General features: G+C 41.9%; 1 protein-coding gene across 1 annotated transcript in view; it reads right to left on the bottom strand.

Annotated features, from left to right (window-relative positions):
- Positions 1-27,829, bottom strand: part of MDGA2 (MAM domain containing glycosylphosphatidylinositol anchor 2) — a 1,648,575-nt gene that overhangs the window by 29,065 nt on the left and 1,591,681 nt on the right. The window lies entirely within an intron of this gene.

Here is a 27,829-nt window from a genome sequence, read left to right as displayed (position 1 = left end):
ATTTATGGCTAATTTTGCTATCTAGACAGTGACTGACTCTGGGCCTCTTTCTGATTTATATACAGTGGAGCACAGAAATGCGTTATGGCGTTAATGCACGCGTTAAGACATTTTCGCATGCGTAAAATGCCTTAAGACATGCGATAAGCACCATAATGCATGGCACAATGCAAATTTTTAAAAGGGGAGGGATTGTGGAGGAGTCAGGGGTGGGATTTCCATAAAAATGGGCTGGTTTCACAAAACCATAACAAATGATATTGCCAAAATAACTACACCTTTTTCAATAGTGTTAAGCTGTACAATATCATGCGTTATGCCCATAACACAATGTTTTCACAAATTGCATTTCAAGGCAGGAGAGAGAGAGAGAGCACCTCTGGGGCTGATACCATAGTAAGCAGCTATTTAAGCTACTATAGGAGGCCCACCTAGTAACTAAAGGGGAGGTTTAGGTAGTAGTGTAAGGATTATGGGCCACTTTTACATGCAGAGTGAGACGTACGAACAGAACAGTACACTCTTGTGAAGATTTGACGTCCTTTGGAGTGAGAAAAATCACACAATGATGAGATTTGTACAATGTTCTCTTAACCTAGCTTGATGTTACCCAGATAGAGAGTCCATCAAGCTAGGTTGAGAGAACATTGTACAAATCTCATCGTTGTGAGTTTCCTCACTCCGAAGTACATCAAATCTTCACAAGAGTGTACTGTTCTGTTCGTAGTCTCACTCTGCATGTAAAAGTGGCCCCTAACCACTATACTACTACCTAAATCTCACCTCGCGTTACTAGGTGGGCCTCCTATAGAGATATAAATAGCTAACTACTACAAGGGCCTTGTAGGTAGGCACTCTCTCTCTCTCTCACATGTGAAAAGTAGGATTTATTGCAGTGCAATAATACTGATGCAAAGCAGTAAGTTACCATATGTGGCAGTAACTCCCAAATTTCCCTAACACACCCCTTTTTCTTAGCACAGGCATGAGGGGTAAGTTTGTACCTGAGGCAATAGAGGATAAAGTAATTTGGCCAAGGTCACAAGGAGCAACAGTGGAACTCAAACCTTGGTCTCCTGGTTTATAAGCCCATTGTTCTAACCCATAGGCTAGTCCTCCATGCAGTTAGCAAACCTTATCTATGGGTACAACTATTGTTTTAACCCAGCTAAATATATTTTCTGATTAAAGGGAAAAGATAAACAGAATATGATGGCAGCAGAATAATAATGTGAGATTTCACTTACCCCAGTATTGACTGCTATCCCATCAGGACTTGCTAGGGAGGTAATATTTTGAGTTGAAATAAATGATTGCTTCATAGAGCAGTGGGAAGCAACGAGCAGTGGAGCCATTTTAGACCTAATTCTTATTGGAAGGCAGGATTTGGTATGGCAGATAATGGTGGTGGGGCCACTTGGCAACAGTGATCATAGTACCATCAAATTTAGAGAGGACACAAAGTAAATCTACATATCTATCATAAGTCAAACTATGATAAAATTAAAATAGTTAGATAAAATCTGAAAGCAGCAGCTGAAAAGATTAAGAGTTTACCTCGGGTATGGTCATTATTTAAAAATCCCATCTTGGAAGCCCAGCTCAGATGTATTCTACACACTAAAAAATTGGAAGGAAGGCTAAAAATGACTTCTGGAATGGTTAAAAGGTGAAGTGAAAGGGGCTATTTTAGCCAAAATTGAAAAAGAATGTATCTGAAGAAAATAGGAAAAAGCATAAGCATTGGCAAGTTAGAGTAAAACATTGATAAGGTGGGTTAAAATAGAATTTAAAAGAAGCTGGCCTTAGACACAAAACCTCATAATAAAAACTTTTAAAAATATAGTTGAAGCAGGAAGCCTGGGAGAGAGCCAGTTGCACTGTTAGATGATTGAGGGGTTAAAGGGGCACTTAAGGAAGAAAAGGCCATAGCAGAAAGACTAAATTAATTTCCTGCTTTGGTATTTAATGAAGAGATGTTGTGGACATACTCATGCTAGAAACTATTCAATGATAATGATTTAGAAGAACTGAAAAAAATTATGACAAACTAAAGAGTAGCAAATCTCCCTAACCAGAGTTCTGAAAGAAGAAAAAAAAAAAGAAGGAAATTACAGATCTATCACTAGTCATTTGAAACCTATTATTAAAAGTATCTCTTGTACCCGAATATTGGATGGTGGCCAATATAATCCCAAGTTTTAAAAAAGGGCTCCAGGGATGATCTGGGAAAATATAGATGTGTAAGTCTGACTTCAGTGCCAGGAAAAATTGTGGAAACTATTCCAAAGAACTAAGTCACAGAACATATAGAAAGATATGGTTTACTGGGACACAGCAGCATGAATTTACACAAGGGTAATCTTGCCTCAATCTACTACACTGTTTTTGAAGGGGTTAATAAACATGTGGATAATGTTGAGCTGGTGGATATGGTGTATTTGGATTTTCAGAAGGCATTTGACAAAGTGCCCATGAAAGACTCCTGAGAAAGCTGAAAAGTCAAGGTATAGGAGGAAATGGTCTATTGTGGATTGCAAACTGGTTAAGAGATACAAAACAGAGAATAGGACTAAATGATAAGTTTTCTGAGTGGAGAAGGATAAACAGTGGAGTGTCTCAGGGATGTGCATTGGCACTGGTGCTTTTTCATATTTTCAAAAATGATCTGGAAAGGAGAACAACAAATGGAGTGATCACATTTGCAGATGACACTAAATTATTCTGAGTTGTTAAATCATAAATGGATTGTGAAAAATTGCAGGAGGACCTTGTAAGACTGGAAGATTGGACATCCAAATGGCAGCTGAAATTTAATATGGACAAGTGCAAAGTGATGAACACGGGGAAAAGTAACCCACACTGTAGTTACACAATGTTAAGTTCCATATTAGAAGTTACCATCCAGAATATGGATCTAAGCATCCTAGTGGACAAAACTTTGAAATCCTCAGCTCAGTGTGTGGCAGTGATCAAAAATCAAACAGAATGTTACAAATTATTAGGAAAGGAATGAAGAATAAATTGGAGAATGGCAATAATGCCTTGTATCATTCCACGGTGAGGCCTCACCTAGCGTACTGTATGCAGTTCTGTTCGCTGCATCTCAAAAAAGTTACAGAGAAGAGTAATCAAATGGATAAAAGGGCTGGAACATCTCCCCTATGAGGAAAAGCTAAGAGGTTAGGGCTGTTTAACTTAGAGAAGAGATGGCTGAGATGGGATATGATAGAGGTCTCTAAAATCATGAGTGGAATAGAATGGGTAAATGTAAAATGCTTGTTTACGCTTTCAAAAAATACAAGGACCAAGGGGTCCAGCATGAAGTTAGTAAGTAACACATTCAAAACAAATTGGAGAAAATACTTTTTCACTCAATGCACAATTAAGCTCTAGAATTCATTGCCAGAGAATGTGGTTAGGGCATTTATTGTACCTGGGTTTAAAAAAGGTTTGAAGAAGTTCTTGGAGGAGAAGCCCAAAAACTGTTTTTTACCAAGTAGACTTAGGGAGTAGACACTATTCATCACTATTTACAGTTTGGGATCTTGCCAATTTCTTGTAACCTGGATTGGCCACTATTTAAAACAGGATACTGGATTTGATGGACCCTTGATCTGATCTAGTATAATAATCCTTATGTTCTTACATTCTTAAACCTATAGCTCAGAGAGAAATGCTATTTCACACTTGAGAAAGAGGCCTTAACAAGAAAGTGAGCCTTAGAGGCCTTCAGTTATTTGTTAGGCTGCAAATTCATACTGGTAATAGACCACCAACCTCTTGTGTGGATCACCCGAAACAAGGAGACAGATGGTAGGGTGATGTAATGGATTTTAGCCCTCCAGCCCTTTGATGTCACTGTAAAACACAGGGCCAGAAAAAACAATAGGAACATGGATTTCTTTTCCCAGAAGTTGTCTTTGGTGCATTCAAGTGTTCAATCAAAAAATACTGAGCTGAGGGAGAGGGTATGTAAAGAAGTATATGCTTTAAATTTCTGGAACACCATAAAAGACCCAAAACAGGCAGTTAGCCTAGTTCACCTTAAGAACCAGTTATGTTTCTCGGCTCACAGTACTGCCCCACTAGCCACCGCACTCACCCCAGCTGCTACCCGATGCTGCCAGGGGCATCCTGTCATAGCAGAATACTGCCGTCGCCGCATGTTGCCAATCCTGCTGACAATGCCATTCCGGCCATGCCGCTGCCTTCCCTTAGACGCGCATACATATGTGCACATAATATAGGCCCCACGGAGAGAAACACTGAGCAGCACCTTCTGATGATGTGAGCCCAACTGGGCTATTTAAGCAAAGGCCCCACAGCGTTACTTCGCCTCAGCAGCAGGTCTCCTGTTTAGTAGCAGTGCATGTTGCTCCTGCATTCCTGGTTGTCCTGTGTTCCCATGTTCCTGTGCTTCAGCCTTGCCTTGTCCAGCCTTGCCTTGCTCTGCTGTCTCGTCCAGTCTCTCCTATGTGTCTTCATCCATCCTTGGCCTGATATCCTGCACATAACCTCTTGTATTGGACCTGACTAAGCTCGCCTGCCGCCTGGACCTGACCTCTTACATTGGACCTGACTGTGCTTACCTGCTGCCTAGACCTGACCTCTTGCATTGTCTTCCGCCTGCCATAACCATTAACATGTTTCCAGTCTCTCCAATCTGCTGCCTGTCGTGACCCCAGTGTGTCTCTGGACTCTTGTTCACTTCACCACCCTAGGGACCCACCTGAGTCCTGCTGGCCGCTAGAATTCATGGGCTTAACCTGTGGGGGAGGTGGCTGGTATAGGTGAAGCTCCAGTCTGTCATGCCTGAGGGCGTATTCACCAGTTGTCAGCATAGATTTGCCTATAAGGTTATGTCAACTACACCATAGCAACATGGGCTCACTCTCATGCTGCTCATCACAGTTTGCTGAAGCCATGAGCTCGGCTGCCCAACCAGCTCCAATAGCACCTGCTCTGGCATCTCCAGTATAACCTGCCACTCCCACGCTTCATTTGCTTCTGAGGTATGTGGCAATTGAAGCATGAGCCTATCTCTGTGGCCTATCTAGGCCTTTTCTGGCCTTGCCTTCCAGGACCTCTTGTTTAGTAGCCTTCTGGTCTTTAGCCTTGCTGTCTTTGGGCTTATATGTTCTGTGTTCTGTTTGATCTTTCTTGGTTCTTACCTTGGCTTCCTTATCTAAGTTCTGCCCTAGTCTGCCTTCTTTAAGTCTTGTCCCTGTCCAGTCTTGTATATATCTGCCCCTGTCCTTGTCCTGTCTCTGTCCATGGTTCCAGTCTTGCATTGCACAAGCTCCAGTCCTCACACGCACTCTGCTCCTGTTCCAGTCCAGTCCTTACCTATACTCTATTCCAGCACAAGCTCCAGCTCCAGTTCTTACCTGCAATCTGTTTCAGCACAAGCTCCAGTCCTTGCCTGCACTCTGTTCTGATACATGCTCCAGTCTTACTAGCCTGTCCAAACTTTGCTCCAGCTGTACCAGCCTGTCCAAACCTTGCTCCAGACTGTTATACACCGCAGCAGTGACTTACTGGCCCCCAGAATCCAAGAGCTCAACCTGCGAGAGAGGGGCTAGTTAGGCAGCATTCCGGCCCAAGCCTTGCCCTGCAGTTCTGCAGTCCTGCACCACTCCTAGGGTTATGTTCCCTGTAACCAGCATCATAGTCTGAATGCAATTACCAAGAAAAATTATTACCCTCCCTCACTGAGCACAGAACTCTTCAACCACCTCAGAGGGGTGCAGATATTTACCAAGCTTGACCTGCAGGAAGCATACAATCCAATTAGGACTCAAGATGGAAATGAATGGAAGGCCACTTTTAATACCAGAGATGGACATTATGAATACCTGGCGATACACTTCAGGTTATGCAATGCCCCGGTGGTCTTTCAGTTTATGGTCAATGACATTTTTCGGGATCTTCTCTACTCCCATGTGGTGATATATCAGGATGATATCCTAGACTTTTCAAAATCACTGTAAGAAGATTGAGATCACGCGAAACAAGTTCTCCAGAGGCTCTGTGAGAACCACCTTTCCACATAGTTAGAAAAATGTACCTTCAAAAAGGAGGAACTCCCGTTGCTTGGCTATATCATTTCTCAGCAAGGCCTGTGCATAGACCCTGAGAAACTGAAAGCCATCCTGGAGTGGCCCCAGCCTGTGGGCCTTAAAGCTCTGCAGCGCTTCCACAGATTTGAAAATTATTATAGGCAAGTCATTCATGGCTACTTTATGCTGGCAAACCACTTACCACCCTTACAATAAAAGGTTCAGATACTAAGAAGTGGACCAATAGCACCACACAAGCATTCCAGCGTCTCAAAGAAGAATTATCCCATGACCCATGCTTGCACCATCCAGACTCTTCCAAGCCATTCATATTGCAGGTAGATGCTTCAACTCTTGGGGAAGGGGCTGTCCTCTGACAGCACAATAACCATTGAACTCTTGTGACATGTTCTTATTATTCTAAAAAATTTACTCCCGCTGAGAGAAATTACACCATTGGAGATCACAAGCTGCTGGCAGTAAAGCTAGCCTTAGAGAAATGGTGACACCTGTTGGAAGATGCCAGACACCCCGTGACTGGTACATGGACCACAAGAATCTGGAGCATGTGGCACAAGCACAGTGGTTAAACCCGCAGCAAGTTCATTGGTCATTATTTTTCCAACCATTTTAACTTTGAACTGTGATATCACCCTGCAGAGAAGACCTGAAGGGCGGTTGCCCTCTCACATTCCTTTGATCCTGAAGGTTCTCAGGAGCCCCCACAACATATCATTGACCCTGCTATGATATGGTTGCTGTCAAACTGACAGTTACACTATGACTTCGTCAGAAAACTCTTCAGTGGGCCCACGACTCCTGTTTGCTGGGTCATTCAGGAATCACTGGAAACCTGGAATTGCTTATCTGTCATTACTGGTGGCCTCAGGTGAAGACTGATGTGAAGCAATACATAGAATCCTGCCCCACATGTTACATGAACAAGAGTTCTCAAGCTCAACCATGGGGGATGTTATAGCTGCTGCCAGCCCTCAAAGAACCCTGGACTCACTTGGCCACTGTTTTTATCACTGACCTTCCCCTCTTAAGTGGCAACACTACTGCATGGGTGGATCTTTTTTCAAAGATGGCCCATTTTATGCCTCTCCCTGGCCTTCCTTCTGAACAGGCCAATCTCTTTGTCCAGCACATCTTCTGTCTGCATGGGCTCTCTTTCTATATTCTCTCAGACCAAGGAGTTCAGTTTATGGCCCACTTCTTGAAAAGCCTTGTAAGAAGTTTGGATTACCTTGGGTTTTTCTTCAGCCTATCACCCCCAAAGGAATGGGAAAACTGAGAGAAGAAATCAGACCCTCAAGGTTTTCCTAAGGGCCTATGTAAACCAGCACTAAGACAACTGGGCATCACTACTCCCGTGGGCGGAGGTCTGCCACAATGATCATGTGAGCAGCTCAACCAGATCCTCACCTTTCTATGCAGTGTTTGGCCACCACCCTTGCACACCTAAACTGGCCCTGGTTTCTGTCACCTGCTCCACAGCAAACATAATGGGGTACAAACTCCAGGTCCTCTGTCAAAAGATGCACCACATCCTGGAACAAGCAGCAGCATGTTTTAAAAAGCAGGCAGACAAGAGACGTTGCCTGGCACCCCAACTCCAGCCTGGGAACCTGGCTTAATACAAAAAGCTTACACCTAAAAATGCCTTCACTGAAGTTTTCTCCAAGATGTATAGGTTTCTTCTTTGTCATGAGACAGCTATGGCCAGTAGCTTACAAACTAAATTCACCCCAATTCTTCGGAATCATGATGTCTTCCATGCATCCTTGCTGAAATCATCCATTTTATCTTGGTCAGTCAGACCATTCCTCAAATTCAGTAAAATTGCAGTTGAAGGGACACTCAGTACAAAGTCAAGGAGATCCTGGATTCCAAGAGAGTCAGGAACCAAATCTAGTGCTTAATCTCCTGGAAGAACTTTGGCACCAAAGAGAACTCCTGGGAGCCAGCTTCTATCCTATGATGCAAACGTTTCCTTAGGAGAGATGTGGGTGCTCTTAGCATGATTAGAAACTATACTGTGATGGTGACATTTCAGAGGTGACTGGAAAATACAAGTGAAGGCAGGACAACATCCGATTCCCAATCCTGCCTTCATGGTCAGACCTGCATCCTTGTGTAGCCTCCCTGAGAAACTAAAGGAACCAACATGACATGCCAAGGCCCTCACTTTCTGCACATGATAACTGACAGCCTAGGTAGGTATAGAAGGGTGCATCTGATCCAAAATGGCGTCTTGAAAGAAGGCTGCGTGAGGAAGTGCTCCCAGAGTTGAAAAATTTCTTCAAGGAAAATGCCTCATACAAAAAGAAAAGGGAGAGTTCGGGTGGAGACTCCGTTAACCCCGATCTCAGCCCTATCTCAACCTGTGATAGAAGGCTTTTTCACGCCGGTCAATCAATCTCCGGGAGAGGCGTCTGTGATAGCCGCTGGACTGGAGTGGATTCCAGCGGCGTTGGACTTGAATACAACTTTAAGCCCTGGAGCTCCCGTGGCTCCCCAGCCGCCAATCCACATACAACCCCCGCTTCCGGGTCAGTATGCCCAGCCCAGAGAGACGACGGCAGAAGGCTTATACGGAGTGGAAAAGGGGGATACAAATGTGGAGATAGGCTTGAGTTCAGCGACACCAGCGGATTCTCGGCAGTTGAAGCCGAGTGAGACTGGAGAAAAAGACCTGAATGCTGAATCGAAAACAACAACGCCGGAGAGGCAGGAGGAATTGGCGGCGGCCTTGGAAGTCAGGCATGAACGCCGCCAAGAAGCTCTGGTAAGCGTTATTATACCTACCCTTTCGGATCAAGCGCATAATATAACATTGGAGAATGTCTGGACTGTGTTATTAGAACTAAAAACCTCAATAGTGAATTTGTCAAGTATGATCTTATCAACACAGACTCAAATACAAGGATTAGACCCTGTTGTAACTCAACATACAGAAAAGATTGAAAGTGTACAAGAACAAATAGCCCAAATAAAGGAAGTCCAGATTGGATTAATAAAATCTGAAAAAAATAATACAAGGAAAATTGAAAATATAGAGAACCAAGCCAGGTATAGAAACCTGAGGATATTGAATTTCCCTTGTGTAAAGCTGATTTCGCCCCTGGAACAATTTAAAAAGTATTTACAGGAAATTCTGCAAATATCTACTGAAGGTATACCACCTATAGAAAAGATTTTCTATATAAATACTGGGAAGAAAGCAGGAAAAGTTCAACAGAATATGGAGATACAATCGCAGGGCTTAGAAAACTTAACAGGCTTCCTGGAACAATCTATGGAAGAACAAATCGAATTTCGGGGGACTCTTTGTATAAGATTCGTCTTTTCTTCTGATAGAGACACTATTTTGAGATTATTTCTGAGAAATAGGGATAAACTCTATCTAAATGAAAAAGTTTGGATTTACCCTGATATATCAAGGGATACACAAATCCGCAGACAACAATTTCTTCAGATGGCCCAGGAAGTCAAAAACCTGGGAGCTTATATGGTTATTCGATATCCTAGTAAATGCGTATTAAAAATCGATTCCCAAAGATATGTGTACTTTGATCCCCAAGATTTACGTAGTTTTCTTGATTCTCGTATTGCCTTAAATAATGCTACTTGAACTTCCCATGGGTTATAAGGTTATATATTGACCTACCTTCTTCTTTTTCTTTTATTTTATAATATTTCTTGCTTGCCTAATTATGGAAATTTTGGATCTCCCATTTCCTTATAATACAGATGTATAATCATTAATCTGTTTTATTTTCACATGTAATATGGTTTCTAAAGAATGCTAGTTATCTATGGATTATGATTATACAAATTATTGCATTGGCATGTATATTTTCTTTTTTTTGAATTGTTATTGTGTTTAAAGCAAATTGAAAATCAATAAAAATATAAATTAAAAAAAAAAAAGAAGGGTGCATCTGTGTATGGGTGCTTACAACCACAAAGAGGTATGCTATCTTGGAAGGACTTGTGAGCATTGCAGGAAAGGCACCATGTAGCAAAGGCTCTTTCCCCAAGGCTATAAGTGAAGCCCTGCTAGGCAAGCACTCTGATGTCAGCAGTAGGGTTGCCAACTGCTTCCCGATTTTCAGGACAGGTTGATCCAGTTCTGGTTTTAACCCATTAAACAAAAAGGTAGGTGATCTATAAAAGCCATGAGGATAAATAAAAGGAGATAGATGCCAGTTGTCTTTTACAAATATTTATTGTGGTGGAGACTTGTTAAAAACTGCCTGACTCAGGCCGAGTTTCACCACTCTTAAAGTGGCTGCCTCAGGGGCTATAATCAAATCACAAAACATAAAAATTAATAAACACAAGTAATAATAATTAAAATCATAAAAAACTTAAATAATTCAACCAATCATAAAAATACAGACATATACAAATATAAACATTAAAATAGTGACATAAGACAGGAAACATAAATGAGCAATTGTGCAACATCAACCTTCATTTTCTTGGAATAAGGTTATAAAATTACCTATACACGTAAGGACCATGTAGGAAAATTATAAAAATTAATTTTTATGTTTTGTGATTTGATTATAGTCCCTGAGGCAGCCACTTTAAGAGTGGCGAAACTCAGCCTGAGTCGGGCAGTTTTTAACACTTCTCCACCACAATAAATATTTGTAAAAGACAACTGGCATCTATCTCCTTTTGTTTACCCTCACTGGTTTTAACCCATTACATGCTGGGACTTGTTTGATTTCCCTATTGCATTTCCTGGGAAAAGCAAGACTATAAACACCTGCATGCAGGGGAGTAAGACCAGGACTGGATCAAAGTGTCCTGTAAATCTGGAGTCAGTTGATAACCCTAGTCAGCAGTGGTTCTGAAACTGCTGAGGCAGTGCTGTCAGCTGTGTCTTGGCATGCCTATGTGACACTTAGCCTAACTTCACATGCACACGTTTCTCAGCTATGGAATGAGGCTGTAAAATGGGAACTCTGTCATTGATACCTTAAACTGCCTACCTGTACCTTTAGACTCTGCCTTTAAGTTTCAGAGCTAATTGAGATTTATAGCATTTCTAGAGCAGTTGCTCTTCATGCTTGAGGCCCAGCTGGGGTCCCATCACACCTATGGCCCTATCTCACCTACATGTGAGGGCTAGGACAGGGTCTGCTGGGGAGGCCTACCAAGCAAACCGCCACTAGCTAGCCCAAGCTATGTACACTATATGTTGGCAGTCATACACAAACTCTTATGCAATGCATGCCTCTTTTAGTCTCACTATCCAGCAGAAAACATAATGCCAACCATATGTATTTGATGTTATCTTTTCTTTGACTACTGTTTTTCAAATACAGTCTACTGCTCCATTGTCAAGAGGAATCCTAAGTAGGCATACATGTTTTCTGTTACATACTGCCCCAGACAGAGAAACAGTGAGAGAAAGAAAGATGACAGAGAGAAGAGCAGCAGCAAACACTCTACTGGCCTCACTTCCCCTAGAAGCAGATGGGATAGGCAAAGTAACATTGTATAAGGTTTTCCCGAAGCTGGCTGCCACTCAGTGTGCTGTCTTCGGCATATGCAGGTGCACATGAGGGATCCTGGGGTAGATCCAGAAGTATCTCCATTCATAGCCCATGGCATAGAAAGAGATAATGGAAGACACAGAAGAGCAGCATTATATCTCCAGCTTTGGACAGGGCATACATTAAAGCTCCACCTGTTTTGTCCAAACAGTGAAATCTGCTTTGGAGAACTCCGAAGGTGCATTCGATGACACAGCAGGTAGAGCATAAGGCCTCCTTATACCTCATCTCCACTGGTGTATTGGGAATGGCCACGGGCTAAGAAGTCAGGTCCTGTGGCGATGAAAGATTTAGGGCATCAATCGTAGCATACATGGGTGGCAAACCACAGCATGCTATAAGACAGAAGAGGCTAGCCTGTAGATTAGCCTGAGCCTTAAAAGCCTATTTCCCTATCCTAAGTGCATGCTACATTATTCTGGGACAGTATATGTCCAAGAGCACTATCCTTAGCAGGGCCATTGCTATGGAACACATTACCACTTGAGCTAAGACTAATGAAAGAACTGAAACTTTTCAAAAAAAAAGCCTAAAAACTTGGCTCTACAAAAAAGCATTTCACAGTGAGGATGCTGAATAACAACAAAATATTCAGGTGAATGTCACCTGTAAAAAAAACTGAACTGATTATTTTATTATTTTAGTCATAATTAAATATTAAATTAAAACAGTATTCACATATGATTATCTCATTAATCAGACAAATAGTAACCCCAATCCACTTATCATTTAGAATATATTATTGATCTATGTAACCGTATAATATTGGCACCCTATGGATAACTTAGAAACCAACCAAACCTATTTCGTGCCTATAAGTAAACCGTTGTGATGGTACACCACTGAGCGATGGTATAGAAAAGCTTTTAAATAAATAAATAATAATAAAAAAAAAAATAAGATAGCAGTAGCCAAATCTAGCGTAGATCTTCTGGACTACTAAATTGCATCTGGGGATTCCAACAAATGTGTGCCAGGCCCTCAGGCCCTCATAACGAAGCTATGGCTACTTGTTTGTAGCAGTCAGTCAACCTTGAAGCAATACATAAGAGTTTCCACACCTGTCCTAGCAGAAAAAACACTACCTCATGGTCTGATTGGGCAAATCTCTGCCTTCTCTGCAGTATGTCCTTCAGAGAAACCAATTTGTGAGCCCAGACACAGGGAATATGCCTGGCCCCCAAAATGCACAAGCCACTTCTGGTTTAGCTGTGTGCCGGTCAAGACAAACTGTGCCCGACATACTGACTGACACATCACTAATGGGCCACACGTGATCTGGCAGCACCAGCAGTGTGGACACTTCAAGCTTGTGATTAACCAATGAGATTTCATCTGCTCCAAATGGGACGATAGGAGCAAGTCACTTTTGAAAGTGAACATGTGTATAGTGCCTGCTCGTGCACCAAGCTTTACGGCAAGTGCACTGTTTGCCTTCACAAGATTATTTATCTATTTATTTATTTAGCAGGCATCTGCAGCATGGGGAGAAAAAGGCAGGCCCTGAAGAAAGGCCTGCAGACATATGTGTACAAGCCATGTGTACATGTCATGTCAGCAATGCTATTACATCTTCTACAGCCCCTCTCCATGTCCATGCCATTTGCCACAAACACATAGCCAGAGATGGAATACAGAAAGAAGCATCTCTCTTACCTATGAGCCAACCGTTACTGTAGAGGCCATCCTCAAAATGTTCGCACAGGCCCAAATACCTAAGTATATAGAAATCATGCGCAGCTCCCGGGTACCTGGCCACCATGTTGAGGATGTGCATTCTAGCATCACAGACCACTTGCACATTGATATAGTAGAAGAGCTTTCTGTTGCGTTATATCTCCTCCCGGTCACAGGGTGGGATGATGGCCATGTGAGAGCAGTCAATAGCTCTCAGAGCATTGGGAAAGTTTGCAAAGGCATTAAAAACCTCTCTTCAAGTCCATCAAGTCCTGCCGCACATTTTACTTTCAGAAATTAACTCCTGCCAAAGCCAAGAGTTAATTTCAGACAGCACCGGGGAAGTGTACAGAAAAGTAGAAAAAACTGCTTTTCTATACACCCTCTGACTTAATATCATAGTGATATTAAGTCGGAGGCTCCAAAAATAAAAAAAAATAAAAATCTGCCCGCGCCTCGCGGGTTGGAAAACAGACGCTCAATTTTGACGGTGTCCATTTTCCGAACCCATGGCTTTCAGCGGGTTCGACAACCGACACCAGTAAACTTAAGCGTCGGCTGTCAAACCTGCTGACAGCCGTTGCTTCTGCTAATGAGGCGCTAGGGGCGCGCTAGTGTCCCTAGTGCCTCCTTATTAGCGTGGGCACTCATTTGAATACTGAATTTCGCACCCAAGAAAGGTAGACTTTACTGTATCGGCCTGTTTGTGTGTTAGGGCTTTATTGTGTATGAAAGGCCCTAATGCAAATAGATAAATGACCCAGCAAGTTTGCACATGAGGCAATGGAGGATAAAGTGACTTGCCCAAGGTCACAAGGAGCAACAGTGGAACTTAAATCCTAGTCTCCTTGGCTGGTAGCTGCTGCATTGTCCACTAGGCTACTCCTCCACCCACCACTATGCTACTCCTCCACCTAGCCAACTGTTTAGCGAGCACACTAGGGCCTTAGGGGTAGATTTTTAAAAAGTACGCCCATGCGTACTTTTGTTTACACACCAGGCGCAAACAAAAGTACGCCAGATTTTAATACATACGCGTGTAGTCGCGCGTATCCTTTAAAATCCGGGGTCGGCGCGCGCGAGGCTGTGCAAAATTGGCAGCCTGTGCATGCCGAGCCACGCAGCCTGTCTCCGTTCCCTCCGAGGCCGCTCCAAAATCTGAGCGGCCTTGGAGGGAACTTTCCTTCCACCCCCCACACCTTCCCCTACCTAACCCACCCCCCAGCCCTAACTAATTTCCCCCCCACCTTTATTCCAAAAGTTACGCCTGCCCAAGGCAGGCGTAACTTGTGCGCACCGGGCTGGCTGCCGGCACGCCATGTTCCTGTCCGGGGGCTGGTCCAGAGGCCACGGCCATGACCCCGGGCCGGAACCATGCCCGTGGCCCCGCCACCAGAATGCCCCGATGACTCACCGGCTGCGACAGGCCCCCCGCCACGCCCCCGCCACATCCCCCCAGGAAAGCCTCGGGACTTACGCGTGTCCCAGGGCTCCTCGAGCGCTGGCAGCCTATGCAACATAGGCTCAGCACGCGCAGGGGGATCTTGGGGCAGGTTTTCGGGGGTACGCCCGTATCTTACGCGCGGACCTCTTTGAAAATCTGCCTCTTAGTGCACAGTATATTATGCTGTATGCACACTAAACTGTTTTAGTATGCATGCTCACCTTTAGAGCATAGACTCCTAAGGGTGGAATGAGTGATGATATCCAAATGAAAATCTCACAGAAATATACATATTCTATCAAAAGATTATGTTCAGATCTTAATATGCTTTTTTCTTTTTTTTATAAAACTCTTCCTAAGCTATTACCTGCCCTTCCTACGTTCAGAGCGGGGTACAAGATAAATATACACAGTCAAATGTCTATGAGCGGATAGGACAATACAAAATTCTGAGAGAGGGGGAATAACATAATTCTGTTACATCTGGGTTAGATTGCAGTTTACTAGTTTATCTCTTCTTTGTAATTTTTTCTCCACTGAAAGCCCTAACAAATGAGGTGAGACACAGTGATTTAAACATGGCAGTGTTTATTTAAAAATAAAAAGGTTGTGGTATTTAACTATGGCAGTGAAATATATTTAAAAAAAAAAGGGATGGCCAAATGTAGGTGTAGTTCTTGGTGATATAAGATGCAGATATTATTGGATGAAATGAACATCAATTCCACAGCGCACTGTATATTACTTTATGTCACTTATCATGTAACCCAGGAAATGGATTAGTGCACATATACTGAGATAAACTATATCATTTAATAACCTTTATAATAGGAGCACTATCAGATTGCTAAACTGGCTTCATACATCTCATTCCCATGTTTGGTCTCACACAATGAAGCAGCAGCAGATTATTTCTGAATCATTTCGCATTTAAAAAGAGGAGGTCTTATCATATCTTCTTTAAAAAAAAACCCAACAAATGAGTATGCACATACAAAAACAAAATTCAGAACTACTGTAATAATTGTCATCCTAGATACTTTTATTAGGAGTCATTTTGTGAAAGATTAAGAAGCCCAATGTATAAAAGTTGTTTTATCAGAAAAGATATTTAAAGCTGTTTAATTTATTTGATAGGGATGTGTATAAAATAATTTATGGTTTGGTTCGTTATTTCAGTTCATTTGCCATTTTAATTAGATTTGTTTGTTTCAGTTCCCAAGCTATTTTATTTATTTCATTATGTCTTCTAATAAATTCCTATTAAAATCAAAGCTAGAAGCAATGCATCTTATTTTGGACTCTAGCTCTAGGGTTTTCTATCCAAGTTTAGCGAAACTTGCAGGCAGGTATCAGCAGCAAAGAAAACAGCACTCCAAGTCACCAAGACTGGGAAAAAGTGGCACCAACAGTGACATAAATAGCCCAAGCACCATGAGAGGGGCAAAGCAGAACAGTGTCACAAATAGTGCCCTTAAAAATAGTGCAGAATTTGGCAGCTCTTGTGACGAGTGGCACCTGCCTTAGACAGCATATCACCCAGTGATGCAAACCCTTCATTGGCTTCCTATACAATACTGAATTAAGTTTAAAATAGCAACCATCGTTCATAAGGCATTAAATACTCATGTCTCCAGCTTGAACACCATATTACATATTTATCACCCTGGCTGAGACTTACGTGTGGCAAATAAGGGCCTATTTAAAGGTGCATTCATTGCATGGTGCACGTCTGAGTGAAACTGGGACCGGGCATTTTCTATTGCTGGCTCCATTTTCTGATACTCAACACCTGCTCAGCTACGATTAACTACCTGTCCAGCTCATTTTCAGAAGATGTTAAAAACTTGGGATGGTAATTTTAAAACAAGCGCACATGCACCCATACATGAGTATATTGGCGTGCGAGCGAAAATACGCTGGAATTGTAAGTCTTGTGTGCAAATACACCAATTGCGAGTTAAGTATACTCCTAATTTTAAGAGGTTACTCGAGCAAAGCTAGCATGTGTACCTTCCATAGGACTTTGTCGGCTTCTATGCATGTATGAAAGTAGATTTTAAAACATGCTCACGTGAGGCACATTCCCAGTTTTCCAATTATTCCACCAGTTTGTCCAGTTAATATCGAGGTGTTTCAACCCCCCCCCCCCCCCCCCCCCCCCCCGGTTCTTCATTCTGCTTGCCACCCGGCTGACCCGGACCCCTTACCCTGGCCAACAAACCCTAAAACTTAGGATCTACAGACTTGCTCCTCATCAAGGGCATTTTTTGCACAAGCAATGCTTTGAAAATTGACCTCTCTTTGTTTAAGCAGGCTTTCCCTTAACAAACTGTTGAACTGTCACAGAGATAACACTTTACATCTACTCTGACGGATCTGTTATTGATTGTTTTCTGCAACTCACTGGTGGAAACCTATTTGATGTCATTATTTATGTTTTCATTTTAAAGATTTTTCCTGTATTTATTATGAATGTTACTGCCTTTGTTAACCGCCTTGAATGTTCAGATATGTGCAGGTTACAAGTTTTAAAAATAAATAAATCAGCAACTTAAGCCACCATAAGAGGGGCAAAGCATCACAAGCAGTGGTAAGAACATTCCAAGGCAGCTGAGAGGAGCAGAGCTGGACCAACAGTGGCAGGGACACCCCACGGCATTGGGAGAGGGAGAAAACAGCTCCAACAACGGCAAGAACACCCCAGGAAACTGTGAGAGGATCAAAGACACAGCAACAGAAGAATGAACACCTCGAGGCACCATGAGAGGAGCAAAGCAGTACCAACAGTAGCTGAAATAATGCAAGGCACTGTGAGAGGAGAAAAGCAGCAACAACAGGGGCATGAACATCCAAAGGCACCGAGAAAGGGGCAAATCAGCACAAAAAGTGGCATGAATACCCCACAGGACCAAAAGAGGGGCAAAGAGCACCAACAAAAACAACATGAATACCCGAAGTCATGTCAAGGGAAGCCATCATTTATTTATAATATGCTTTTCCAACAATAAGAGTTTAAAGTGAGTTATATCGAAGAGTTCAAAGTGTGTTATATCAAGGCCACATGAGAGGAACAGTGTCATGAAAATACACAAGGCACCATGAGCGGGGCAAAGCAGCACCAACAATGGCAGGAACACCACAAAGCATCAAGAGAGGAGGCAAAGCATCTCAATTGATGACCTGAGCCAGAGGAAAATACAGAGATGATCTGCAGCCATCCAGATGTGCCAATTGGCCAGTGGGCCTGGGTACAGGGGAAAAAGACTAATCAAACTATCTAGTAGGTGAAAGTTGGTGAACTTAATATCCCTGGGCAAAGAAAAACCAGAGGAATCTCTGGGGAATATCCTTAATTGTTCTGACATGCAAATCTGTTTTCAGGGCTGGATATAGAGGCAAAAGATGAATTGAACCCTCTAGTAGCTGAAAGATGGTGACATTATTACCCTTGGACTAGGTGGTGTCAGTCAGCAGATGGTTGAAAGCCATAGAGGAAATATTCTGAGCAGCAGTCATGCCTCCCAGCAATGTCATTGATGACACTAAGATCTGCAACAGAGTGGACACGCCGGAAGGAGTGGAGAGAATGAGACGGGATTTAAGGAAACTGGAAGAGTGGTCGAAGATATGGCAGCTGACATTCAATGCCAAGAAGTGCAGAGTCATGCATATGGGGAGTGGAAATCCAAATGAACTGTATTCGATGGGGGGAGAAAGGCTGATGTGCACGGAGCAGGAGAGAGACCTTGGGGTGATGGTGTCTAATGATCTGAAGTTGACGAAACAATGTGACAAGGCGATAGCTAAAGCCAGAAGAATGCTGGGCTGCATAGAGAGAGGAATATCTAGTGAGAAAAGGGAAGTGATTATCCCCTTGTACAGGTCCTTGGTGAGACCTCACCTGGAGTATTGTGTTCAGTTCTGGAGACCGTATCTCCGAAGAGACAGAGACAAGATGGAGGCGGTCCAGAGAAGGGTGACCAAAAAGGTGGAAGGTCTTCATAAAATGACTTATGAGGAGAGATTGAAGAATCTAAATATGTACACCCTGGAGGAAAGGAGGAGCAGAGGTGATATGATACAGACTTTCAGATACTTGAAATGTTTTAATGATCCAAAGACAACGACAAACCTTTTCCATAGGAAAAAAATCAGCAGAACCAGGGGTCACGATTTGAAGCACCAGGGAGGAAGATTCAGAACCAATGTCAGGAAGTATTTCTTCACGGAGAGGGTGGTGGATGCCTGGAATGCCCTTCCGGAGGAAGTGGTGAAGACCAAAACTGTGAAGGACTTCAAAGGGGCGTGGGATAAACACTGTGGATCCATAAAATCAAGAGGCCGTCAATAAAGAGGGGTGGCTCGCCAGAATGACGGCTACTGCCTGGAGATAATACCCTTATTCAATAAACATACACATGGTTACTGTGACTCCAACATCGCTCTAAGCTACAACAGCAAGAAGAAATGTGGAAAAAAGGATTCGCACTCACAAAGCGGGGAGTAGCTGGCTTGTTACGGCGGTTACTACCCCAAACCAAATAAGCCTGATACTTCACTTTCAACCCATATCCAGCATAGCTCTCTGCTTCAACGGCAGGGGAGAAGAAAAACTGATACTTCACGCATATCCAGCATAGCGCTCTGCTTCAACGGCAGGGGAGAAGAAAAACTGATACTTCACGCATATCCAGCATAGCTCCCTGCTTCAACGGCAGGGGAGAAGAAAAACTGATATTTCACGCATATCCAGCATAGCTCTCTGCTTCAACGGCAGGGGAGAAGAAAAACTGATACTTCACGCATATCCAGCATAGCTCTCTGCTTCAACGGCAGGGGAGAAGAAAAACTGATACTTCACGCATATCCAGCATAGCTCTCTGCTTCAACGGCAGGGGAGAAGAAAAACTGATACTTCACGCATATCCAGCATAGCTCCCTGCTTCAACGGCAGGGGAGAAGAAAAACAACCAATAAGGGCTGAATAACATAGTCTGGGTAAAACAAATAAGCATGGGTGTAGCTTGCTTATTGCGGCGGTTACTTCCCCTACTACCCCTAACTAATCAAGCTTGATATTTCACTTGGATGCAGCTCCATCACTGCTCTCTACGTTAATGGTGGGGGTGGAAGGGAAATAGAACCAAAGAGCTAAGAGAAACAGATAAGTATGAGAAAAAATGTGTGAAGCTTGCTGGGCAGACTGGATGGGCCGTTTGGTCTTCTTCTGCCGTCATTTCTATGTTTCTATGTAAGTGAGGTTACGAGAAAAATGCCATTGCAACCACCAGAGGCACCTTGCCGTGAGCTTCTTTTTGTTAATATTCATCTTGAAGAGGTCTTGAAAGAAAGAGGTATTTTTTGGTGGATTGTTGTGTACAGTAAGGAGAGAAAACTAAGGGGAAGGGATTGGTTTAAAGAGGGAAAATGTAGGGAGACAATATACATAGGTACATGTAACCCCCTGTAAGGTTTAGGGACCAGGAGGGCAAGGTTACACGAGGGTCCCAGGGCTAATCCTTTAACTTTCTCCCACTTCGACACAGTCCAAGGTCCCCGAGGCAGGGTTATTTTTTCAAGGAGGGAGAACTAAATCCTCCAGGGTCCAAGATGGCTAAGGTGACTCTCAGTTTGTTGCCCGTGGGGGGGGGGGGGGGGGGGTAGGGGGGAAACAGATCTCTTTCAGCTTTAAGGGATGTGAGTGGCACAAAAGACTCTGGAAGCTCAGATTAAAATTAAATCTTTGCGGTCAGAGGTCTTAAATATATGAAATTTACACTTCTCCAATTTATCTGTGCAAGTGTCTCTCAGTACTGGGCAGGAAAACCCTCTCTCTCTAGTTTAGACAAGCAAAAACACTTTCCAAAAATACTGATTGGCAAAAAGAATTACGGTCTCTGCACAGAGTCCCCTATCTATTTCCCAGGGTGAAGACTCTGTTGGGTGTCCTCAGAATTGATTATTATTATCACGATGACACCTAGATCATTTTCCTGAATGGTGACGCCTAATGTGGAGCCTTGCATTGTGTAGCTATAATTTGGGTAACTGTTGCCTAAATGCATCACTTTATATTTGCCCACATTAAATTTCATTTGCCATGTGCATGCCCAATCTACCAGTTTTGCAAGTTCTCCTTGCAATTTTTCACTATCCTCTTGTGAATAATTTTGTGTCATCGGCAAATCTGATCATCTCACTTATTGTTCCCATTTCCAGGTTATTTATAAATATTATTATAAATATATTAAAAAGCAATGGAGCACTCCACTATTCACCTTTCTGCATTGGGAAAATTTACCATTTAGCCCTGATCTCTGTTTTCTATATATTAATTAGTTGTCAATCCATAATAGGAAACTGTCTCCAATCCTGAGATTTTTTAATTTCCTAAAAAAATCTCTCATGAGGGACTTTGTCAAATGTTTTTGAAAATCCAGATACACTATTATCAACTGGCTCACCTTTATCCACATGTTTATTTATGCCCTCAAAAAAATGTAGCAGACTGGCGAGGCAAGACATCTTTTGCTAAATCCATGTTGGCTTTGTCTCATTAAACTATACCTATTTAAATGTTCAGCAATTTTGTTCTTTATGATAGTTTCTACCATTTTGCCTGGCACAGATGTCAGTCTCACTGGTTTGTAGTTTCCTGTATCACACCTTGATCCCTTTTTAAAAATTGGTGTTATATTGGCAACCCTCCAATCTTCAGGTACCATGGACAGTTGTAGGTCCGCAATTTCAATTTTAAGTTCTTTCAGCATTCTGGGATGTATACCATCTGGTCCAGGTGATTTGCTATTTTTTAGTTTGTCAATTTGCCTTAGAACAACTTCTAGGTTCACTGAGATTTGTTTTAATTAGCATTCTATTATCAAATATGTTATAATATAATAAACATTTAAATGAAAACATTTAATCTCTGGTAACAAAATTAAGGACCATAAACCCATATTTGTTTTCCTGAAGGTATCACAAACAAATGATTATTTAACAGGATCTTCAAAATTTATGGAACACATTGAGTCAGATCTGTATCTTAGAAAAAACAGCCTTCTTAGTCTGATACACAATATAGTCAATCAGATGCACCAAGCATAAAGCTAGCTTTAATCCAGTCTAAAAACCCACCTTTTTCAGGGTGCTTTTAAATCCTAACCCTGATTATCCCACCTTAAAGATGAATTTTCAAAATACTGTAGCAACTTTGCGAACACCCATATATATATGTTTATGGGCACACACAAGCAGATTTTAAATTTATCCACCCTTTGTTTTAAACTATTTTTTTATTAAATTAAATTCTCATTTTTGCTCTGTATGCTTGACTTGATTAGACTGTAAGCTCTACTGAGCAGGGGCCATCTCTAATGTGTTTTTGTACAGGGCAGAAACCTTTGTTTTATTAATTTCCCAAGGAATTGCTTGCTCCTCCTAAAGATATGTGGAAAAAGTATTTGATGGAAATATTAAAAATAACTGAGCAAGCTGTACCACTTACATCAAGGGTTTATTATTTACCACCTTTTTAAAAAGATGTTGCTAACAAACAGAGCATGCAGTCTCTCTCACCGACTGAACCAGCTAATCTTACTGCAATTCTTGAGAATTCCGAGAGTGAGCTGGTTTTTCCAACTCTCATTGTTACATTTTTACTAGAATATGATAGAGACTAGATCTTGAGAGTGTTTTTTCATCATCATATGGAACCTTTCCTTTGTTTAAAAGTCAGGGTTTAGCCAGACTTAGCAAGAAAGACTCAGAAGAAGCGGAAGCAGTTCCTATTAATAAGGCCTTAGATCTGGATGTTTTTTCCTGACTTTAATTTCCATGTAAATGCCTTATCAAATATCAGATCATCTCATATGTCTTTTTTCAGCCTTCCCATCTTTCATCTTGTCTTAATGATAAGTTTTCACCTATTGAAGGGTCTTCACCTTTAACTGCAAGTAGCGCTCCCTATGTCCGGCCATGAAGTCCATATATATAATTGATTGGTATCTCCCCATTCAGCTAGACATTGCTTCTCTTTATGTTAGAGTTAATGTTATATATTCCTAAGGTTGTGTTAGGATCCCCCCTTATGTAAAGGACTACGATTATGTGGCATGTTATAATTTTATTGCTTATGGGCAACAAATTTTCACAAAAGTCATGTTACGGAAATGAAATTAGTCAATTCTTATACATTTCCATGTGCTAAACATGAATGTGACTGTGAAAATGCAAAATTGGCTCTAGTTTTTTTGTAATATGCAATAATATAATTACATCTTGAATTGTATGCCAATAGTAGGAGACCTACGGTTAATACCATTTGAAAAATGAAGTCATAGACTACATCTTAGATTTCTTTGCTTGTCTCTTGTACACCTGTTCGGGAGCATCTCTGCGGAGTGTCCAGCAGTAGTCAGCCAGCATGAATATTTCAAATGCTCACCCTTTCTGACTGGGCTGACTGCTGACGTCAGCTTACTCAGCAGCAGCATGGCAGTAGAACTGCATTGCATCAGAAAATGATGTAATAACCTCTGGATGATGTGTGCATGATGGCATTATGCAATATGATGCAATATTACATCATTCTAGGCTTATTTACAGTCCTACTGGATAAATTTACATGACTAAACATAGAAAGTGAACTATATTAAATATCTTCAAAACGAGAGCCAATAAAAACTTTTCATGGTCATATTCGTGTTCAGCACATCAAGATACTACAGAGTAGGACCTTTTTAGGTCAGTAACACTTTCATTGTTGCCCAATGACGTATTTCCAACTTTATTTTTCTTTCTCTTATGTCTTTTATATTGTCACATTGTTTTTCTGATCAACTGGATTCTTGAAAAGTAATCTGAGAAAAACAATTCCGACTTACAAATTAGAAACCCGATTTACATGCCTGAGTGCACACACACTTAAAATTGTGCGCACATGTGTGCGCAGCCAGTCTATTTTATAACATGTGCACAAGTTATAAAATGGCCGCACATCTGGTCGCACGCTGGCATACGCGCTCCAAAGTTACCATCATGGTGTGTTCACTGTGATAAGCTCTCCTTACAATTTATTATTATAGTTCATCAAGGAGTCTGCTATGAGTTGTATTACCCCCGATGTGATTCTTTTTATTAGCAGTTTGGTGGGTTTCACTTTGGACTTGGTAATAGTATTCAGTGTTGTCACTTTTAGAAAAGCCATTTACGTGCATAAAACTGGGTTTTATGCCATAAATAATTTTGAAAATTACCCCCAACATCTAGTTATGCTGAAATATAGACAGAAACAATAAATGGGCTCATTTTACTCATAAGGAAATACGGATTTTACGGCTTTTCCATCTAGCCATTTATCACAGTTAAATCAAAATATATACATATCAATGTTCACTCTGCCTCAGCTCTGCCCTGGGAATACCTTTCCACAGGGCTGTAAAAGTATGCACAAAAGCAGGTTATGCATGTACTTTTATGTGCACTGAGCCTGGGTCATTTTTACTTCATTAAGTGCATTGTCTCAATTCACGGGCACTGACATGAATATGCGCTAATGAACCTCCATTGATAGAGAGCTCATGGGAATGGAACATCCAAGATTATGTGGTGCATGCAGCCTTACATGATACATAAGCATACTTATAACAGAAAAACCGGAACATACAGCTTGCAATTATTGTGATTTTTGTAGTAATACCCTGATTGGACGTGTGGATATCCCAATGGCCTCCTATCTGGGCGCATGCCAGCATACATGTGCCAAAGTGTGCCCTCGTGCCAGTTTGAAAGTTACAGCCATGTGGTGTGTTCACGTATATGATAAACTCTCCTTACAATTTATTATTATATCTCATCAAGTAGTTCGTTATGAATTGTATTGCTCCTAAAGTGATCTGTTGTGACGTGGTAATAGAATTCAGTGTTGTCACTTTCAGAAGAACCATTTATGTGCATAAAACTGGGTTTTATTCTCCTGAATAACTTTGAAAATTACTCCCAACATGTAGTTGGACTGAAAAATAGACAGAAACAATAAATGATCTCATTTTAGACATAAGGAAACATGGGGCCCGATATTCAGCCAGCAGATAGCTGGATAAGAAGGACTTATCCGGCTATCTAGCAGCCACTGAATATTAGGTTATATTCATTGGCTGCTAGAAAGCCAGACAGTGACCTATCCGGCTATCTTTTAGCCAATCACTTTGTGGCCTGGCAATGGGCAGATTGGGGCAGTGCTTTTTAGACAGATAAGTTATCCGGCTAGGTTGCGATTTTCAGCCTTAGATGGCTAACTTATCAGCCTAAGCTAGACCGGTTCAATAGCAGGTCTAAACGTGGATAATATCCATCTAAGTAGCGATTTGTCTAAGGATATTCAGCACCTTAGCAGAGCTGCTGAATATCTCATTTAATTTAGCCAGAATATATCTAGCCGGCTAACTTAGATAAACGGACAACATTTGAATATTGACCCCTATGGTTTTTATGGCTTTTCCATCCAGCCTTCTATCACAGTTAGAAAACGTTGGGCATTTAGAGCATATTTGATTTGTTACTAAAGCAATCCCTTTTGTAAAGCAGTTGGTCTTCATACTGGCAATCCCCTGTCCTTCTAACAATTCTGAACAACTTGTCTTGAGGACTGAGATTGTGTGCAAAGGTTCTCATAGGATTAGAATGACAGTTTCTATTCAGCTGGGATCAAGTGGCTTTGTGAAGGAGAAAATTACAACAATCAGCTTACAGCACATGTCAAAAGGTCAATCTGATCGCTCAAATGACATGGTTGTCCAGATTGTGTTTTATTGGTAAAAGTGGTTAAGATATTACAGCTGCTCATGGAGAACAAGACTAACATTCAAATAATAGTCAACAAAGTCGCTGTGACTATTAAAACAGGCATAAAAAGATGTAATCTAAACAATCTATAATTAGTTTTCCGGAAAGCATTTCCCTTACGGAATATAAATCCTCACAAAACAAATTGTATTCACCATATATTGTAAAAGAAGTATTGTACATTAGATAGGCAGAACTACAATAAAGATGAAAATAATTTAAAAATTATACAACAAATGAGAGATAGTTTCAAAGTGATAAATGAAGGTATAAAACCTTTTAAGAAATGAACTAAATTGCTTCCAAGTGATTTAGTTCATTTCTTAATGGTTATGTGATGCATTTATTTTCACGTAGTTATTTATTAACTGGAATTTTTGGAAATGTGAATAAAGAATTAAAAAAAACATTCCCCGTGTTAATCGGCTGTCTAAAATGTGTTCTCCTCCTATACAGCTTAAAGTCTACTTGTTGTTCTTTAAGCAGCATTGACAAGAGGCATTTCTGAAGGCATGTTAAGGGAGGAGGGCAGTACACATGTAGATAACAGTTTCAAATCCAGCAAAAATCTAACCACAGAAAAATTAGATGCAAGTGATTTTGTGTATCTTGGCCGCATGACAATTTTCAAAGGCAAAATATGCATGTGTATTCCATTTGAAAATTAGTGCAAATGCTCATAGGCATAACGTACACATTAACTTTGAATCAATATAGGAAGTTATAACATTGCCCTTGCTATATATTTATTCAAAAACAGCATGGTTGACTACAGCTTAAGAGGGTAATTTCGAAAGGGACTTCTGCAGGTAAAACAGTGTTTCATGTACAGAATTGACATTTTACAAAATTGCTCACCTGATATGCAGCTAAACTTAAGCATGAATGTCATATTCATACATAAGTTTACCCAGACTAAGCGGACTGGGATGGTGAAGAGTTTTACTCCTGGAAGAATTCTGCACACAAAAACTTATTCTGCAAAATTCTGCATATTTTGTATTGGTCAAAATAACACAATTTACATGACAGTCTTTAAGTAATTACATTTTAAATTGATACAGAAAAAAGTTATTACTTAAAGATGCAGAATTTTAAATGTTTTGAGCAGAATTTCCCTAGAAATTCACTGTAAGAGTGTCCCTTCCACTTTCTCTCCCTACTCCTCTGGCCATTTTGCCCTCTCAGTCCCCAACTCCTCCACCTGCCAGTACCACTCCCCTCCGCCTCTAGGCTCAACCCCTTCCACTGTATTGCCACTCTCAGAGTTTGACTCTGTTCTCAGTACTGCCCTTCACACAGGCTCCCTCTGCCCCTCCCTCTCTCACACACATACTCCCTCTCTCTAGTGCACATACACACATCCTCATACAGGCTCCCTCACTCTCGCACACACCCATCCCCTCATACAGGGCCCTCTCTCTTGCATGCATACCGACAGAAGCTTCCTTTCTCTCTCACGCATACACCCTCACAAGGGCTACCTATGTCTCTCATGCACCCATTCACACAGGTTCTCTCTCACATACACACAATCCCTTCATACAGGCTAGCACCCTCACATACACACCATCCCTTTTTCATACACACCAGCTCCCAATCTCTCACATACATACACACTCCTTCACAATCTCCTCAAATAGGCTCTCTCTCACACCCATCTGCCTAGCCTCCCTGGTCTTTCTCACCCCCCCCCCACCCACTCTCTCACACCCCCTGCCCTCTCTCACATGCTCCTGCTCATCCTCCTGCTCTCTCACCCCTCCCCTCGCACACACCTCTCTACACACATTCGCTCTCACTGGGGTCTTCCTCTTCGCCGCAAGCAGAGAGCAGCACGCCAGGGCCTTCCTCTTTGCCACGAGCGGAGCGCATCCCGTGGCAGCCTTCCTCTTCACTGTGAATGATGCATGCTCTGTTCATGGTGCAGCAGAGCCTTCCTCTTCACCGCGAATGGTGTGCCAGGCCCTTCCTCTTCGCTGCGAATGGTGCGTGTTCCGTTCACGGCGTGCTGGCGTCTCCTCTGCCATTTTCTGCGCAGAATTTGGCAATTCTGCACAGGAGGGGAATTCTGCGCTTCTGCGAAGCGCAGAATTCCCCCAGGAATTGTGTTAAACTTATGTATGAATATGACATACATTATGTATGAATATGACATTCATTGCGGACGGGATAGAAGGTAAGGTTTGTCTTTTTGCGGATGACACTAAGATCTGCAACAG

This window comes from Rhinatrema bivittatum, chromosome 4 (genome assembly GCF_901001135.1).
Source record: "Rhinatrema bivittatum chromosome 4, aRhiBiv1.1, whole genome shotgun sequence".
Taxonomy (NCBI): Eukaryota; Metazoa; Chordata; class Amphibia; order Gymnophiona; family Rhinatrematidae; genus Rhinatrema; species Rhinatrema bivittatum.
Note: the sequence above shows the minus strand (reverse complement) of the source record. Positions and strands in the feature narration are given on the sequence as shown.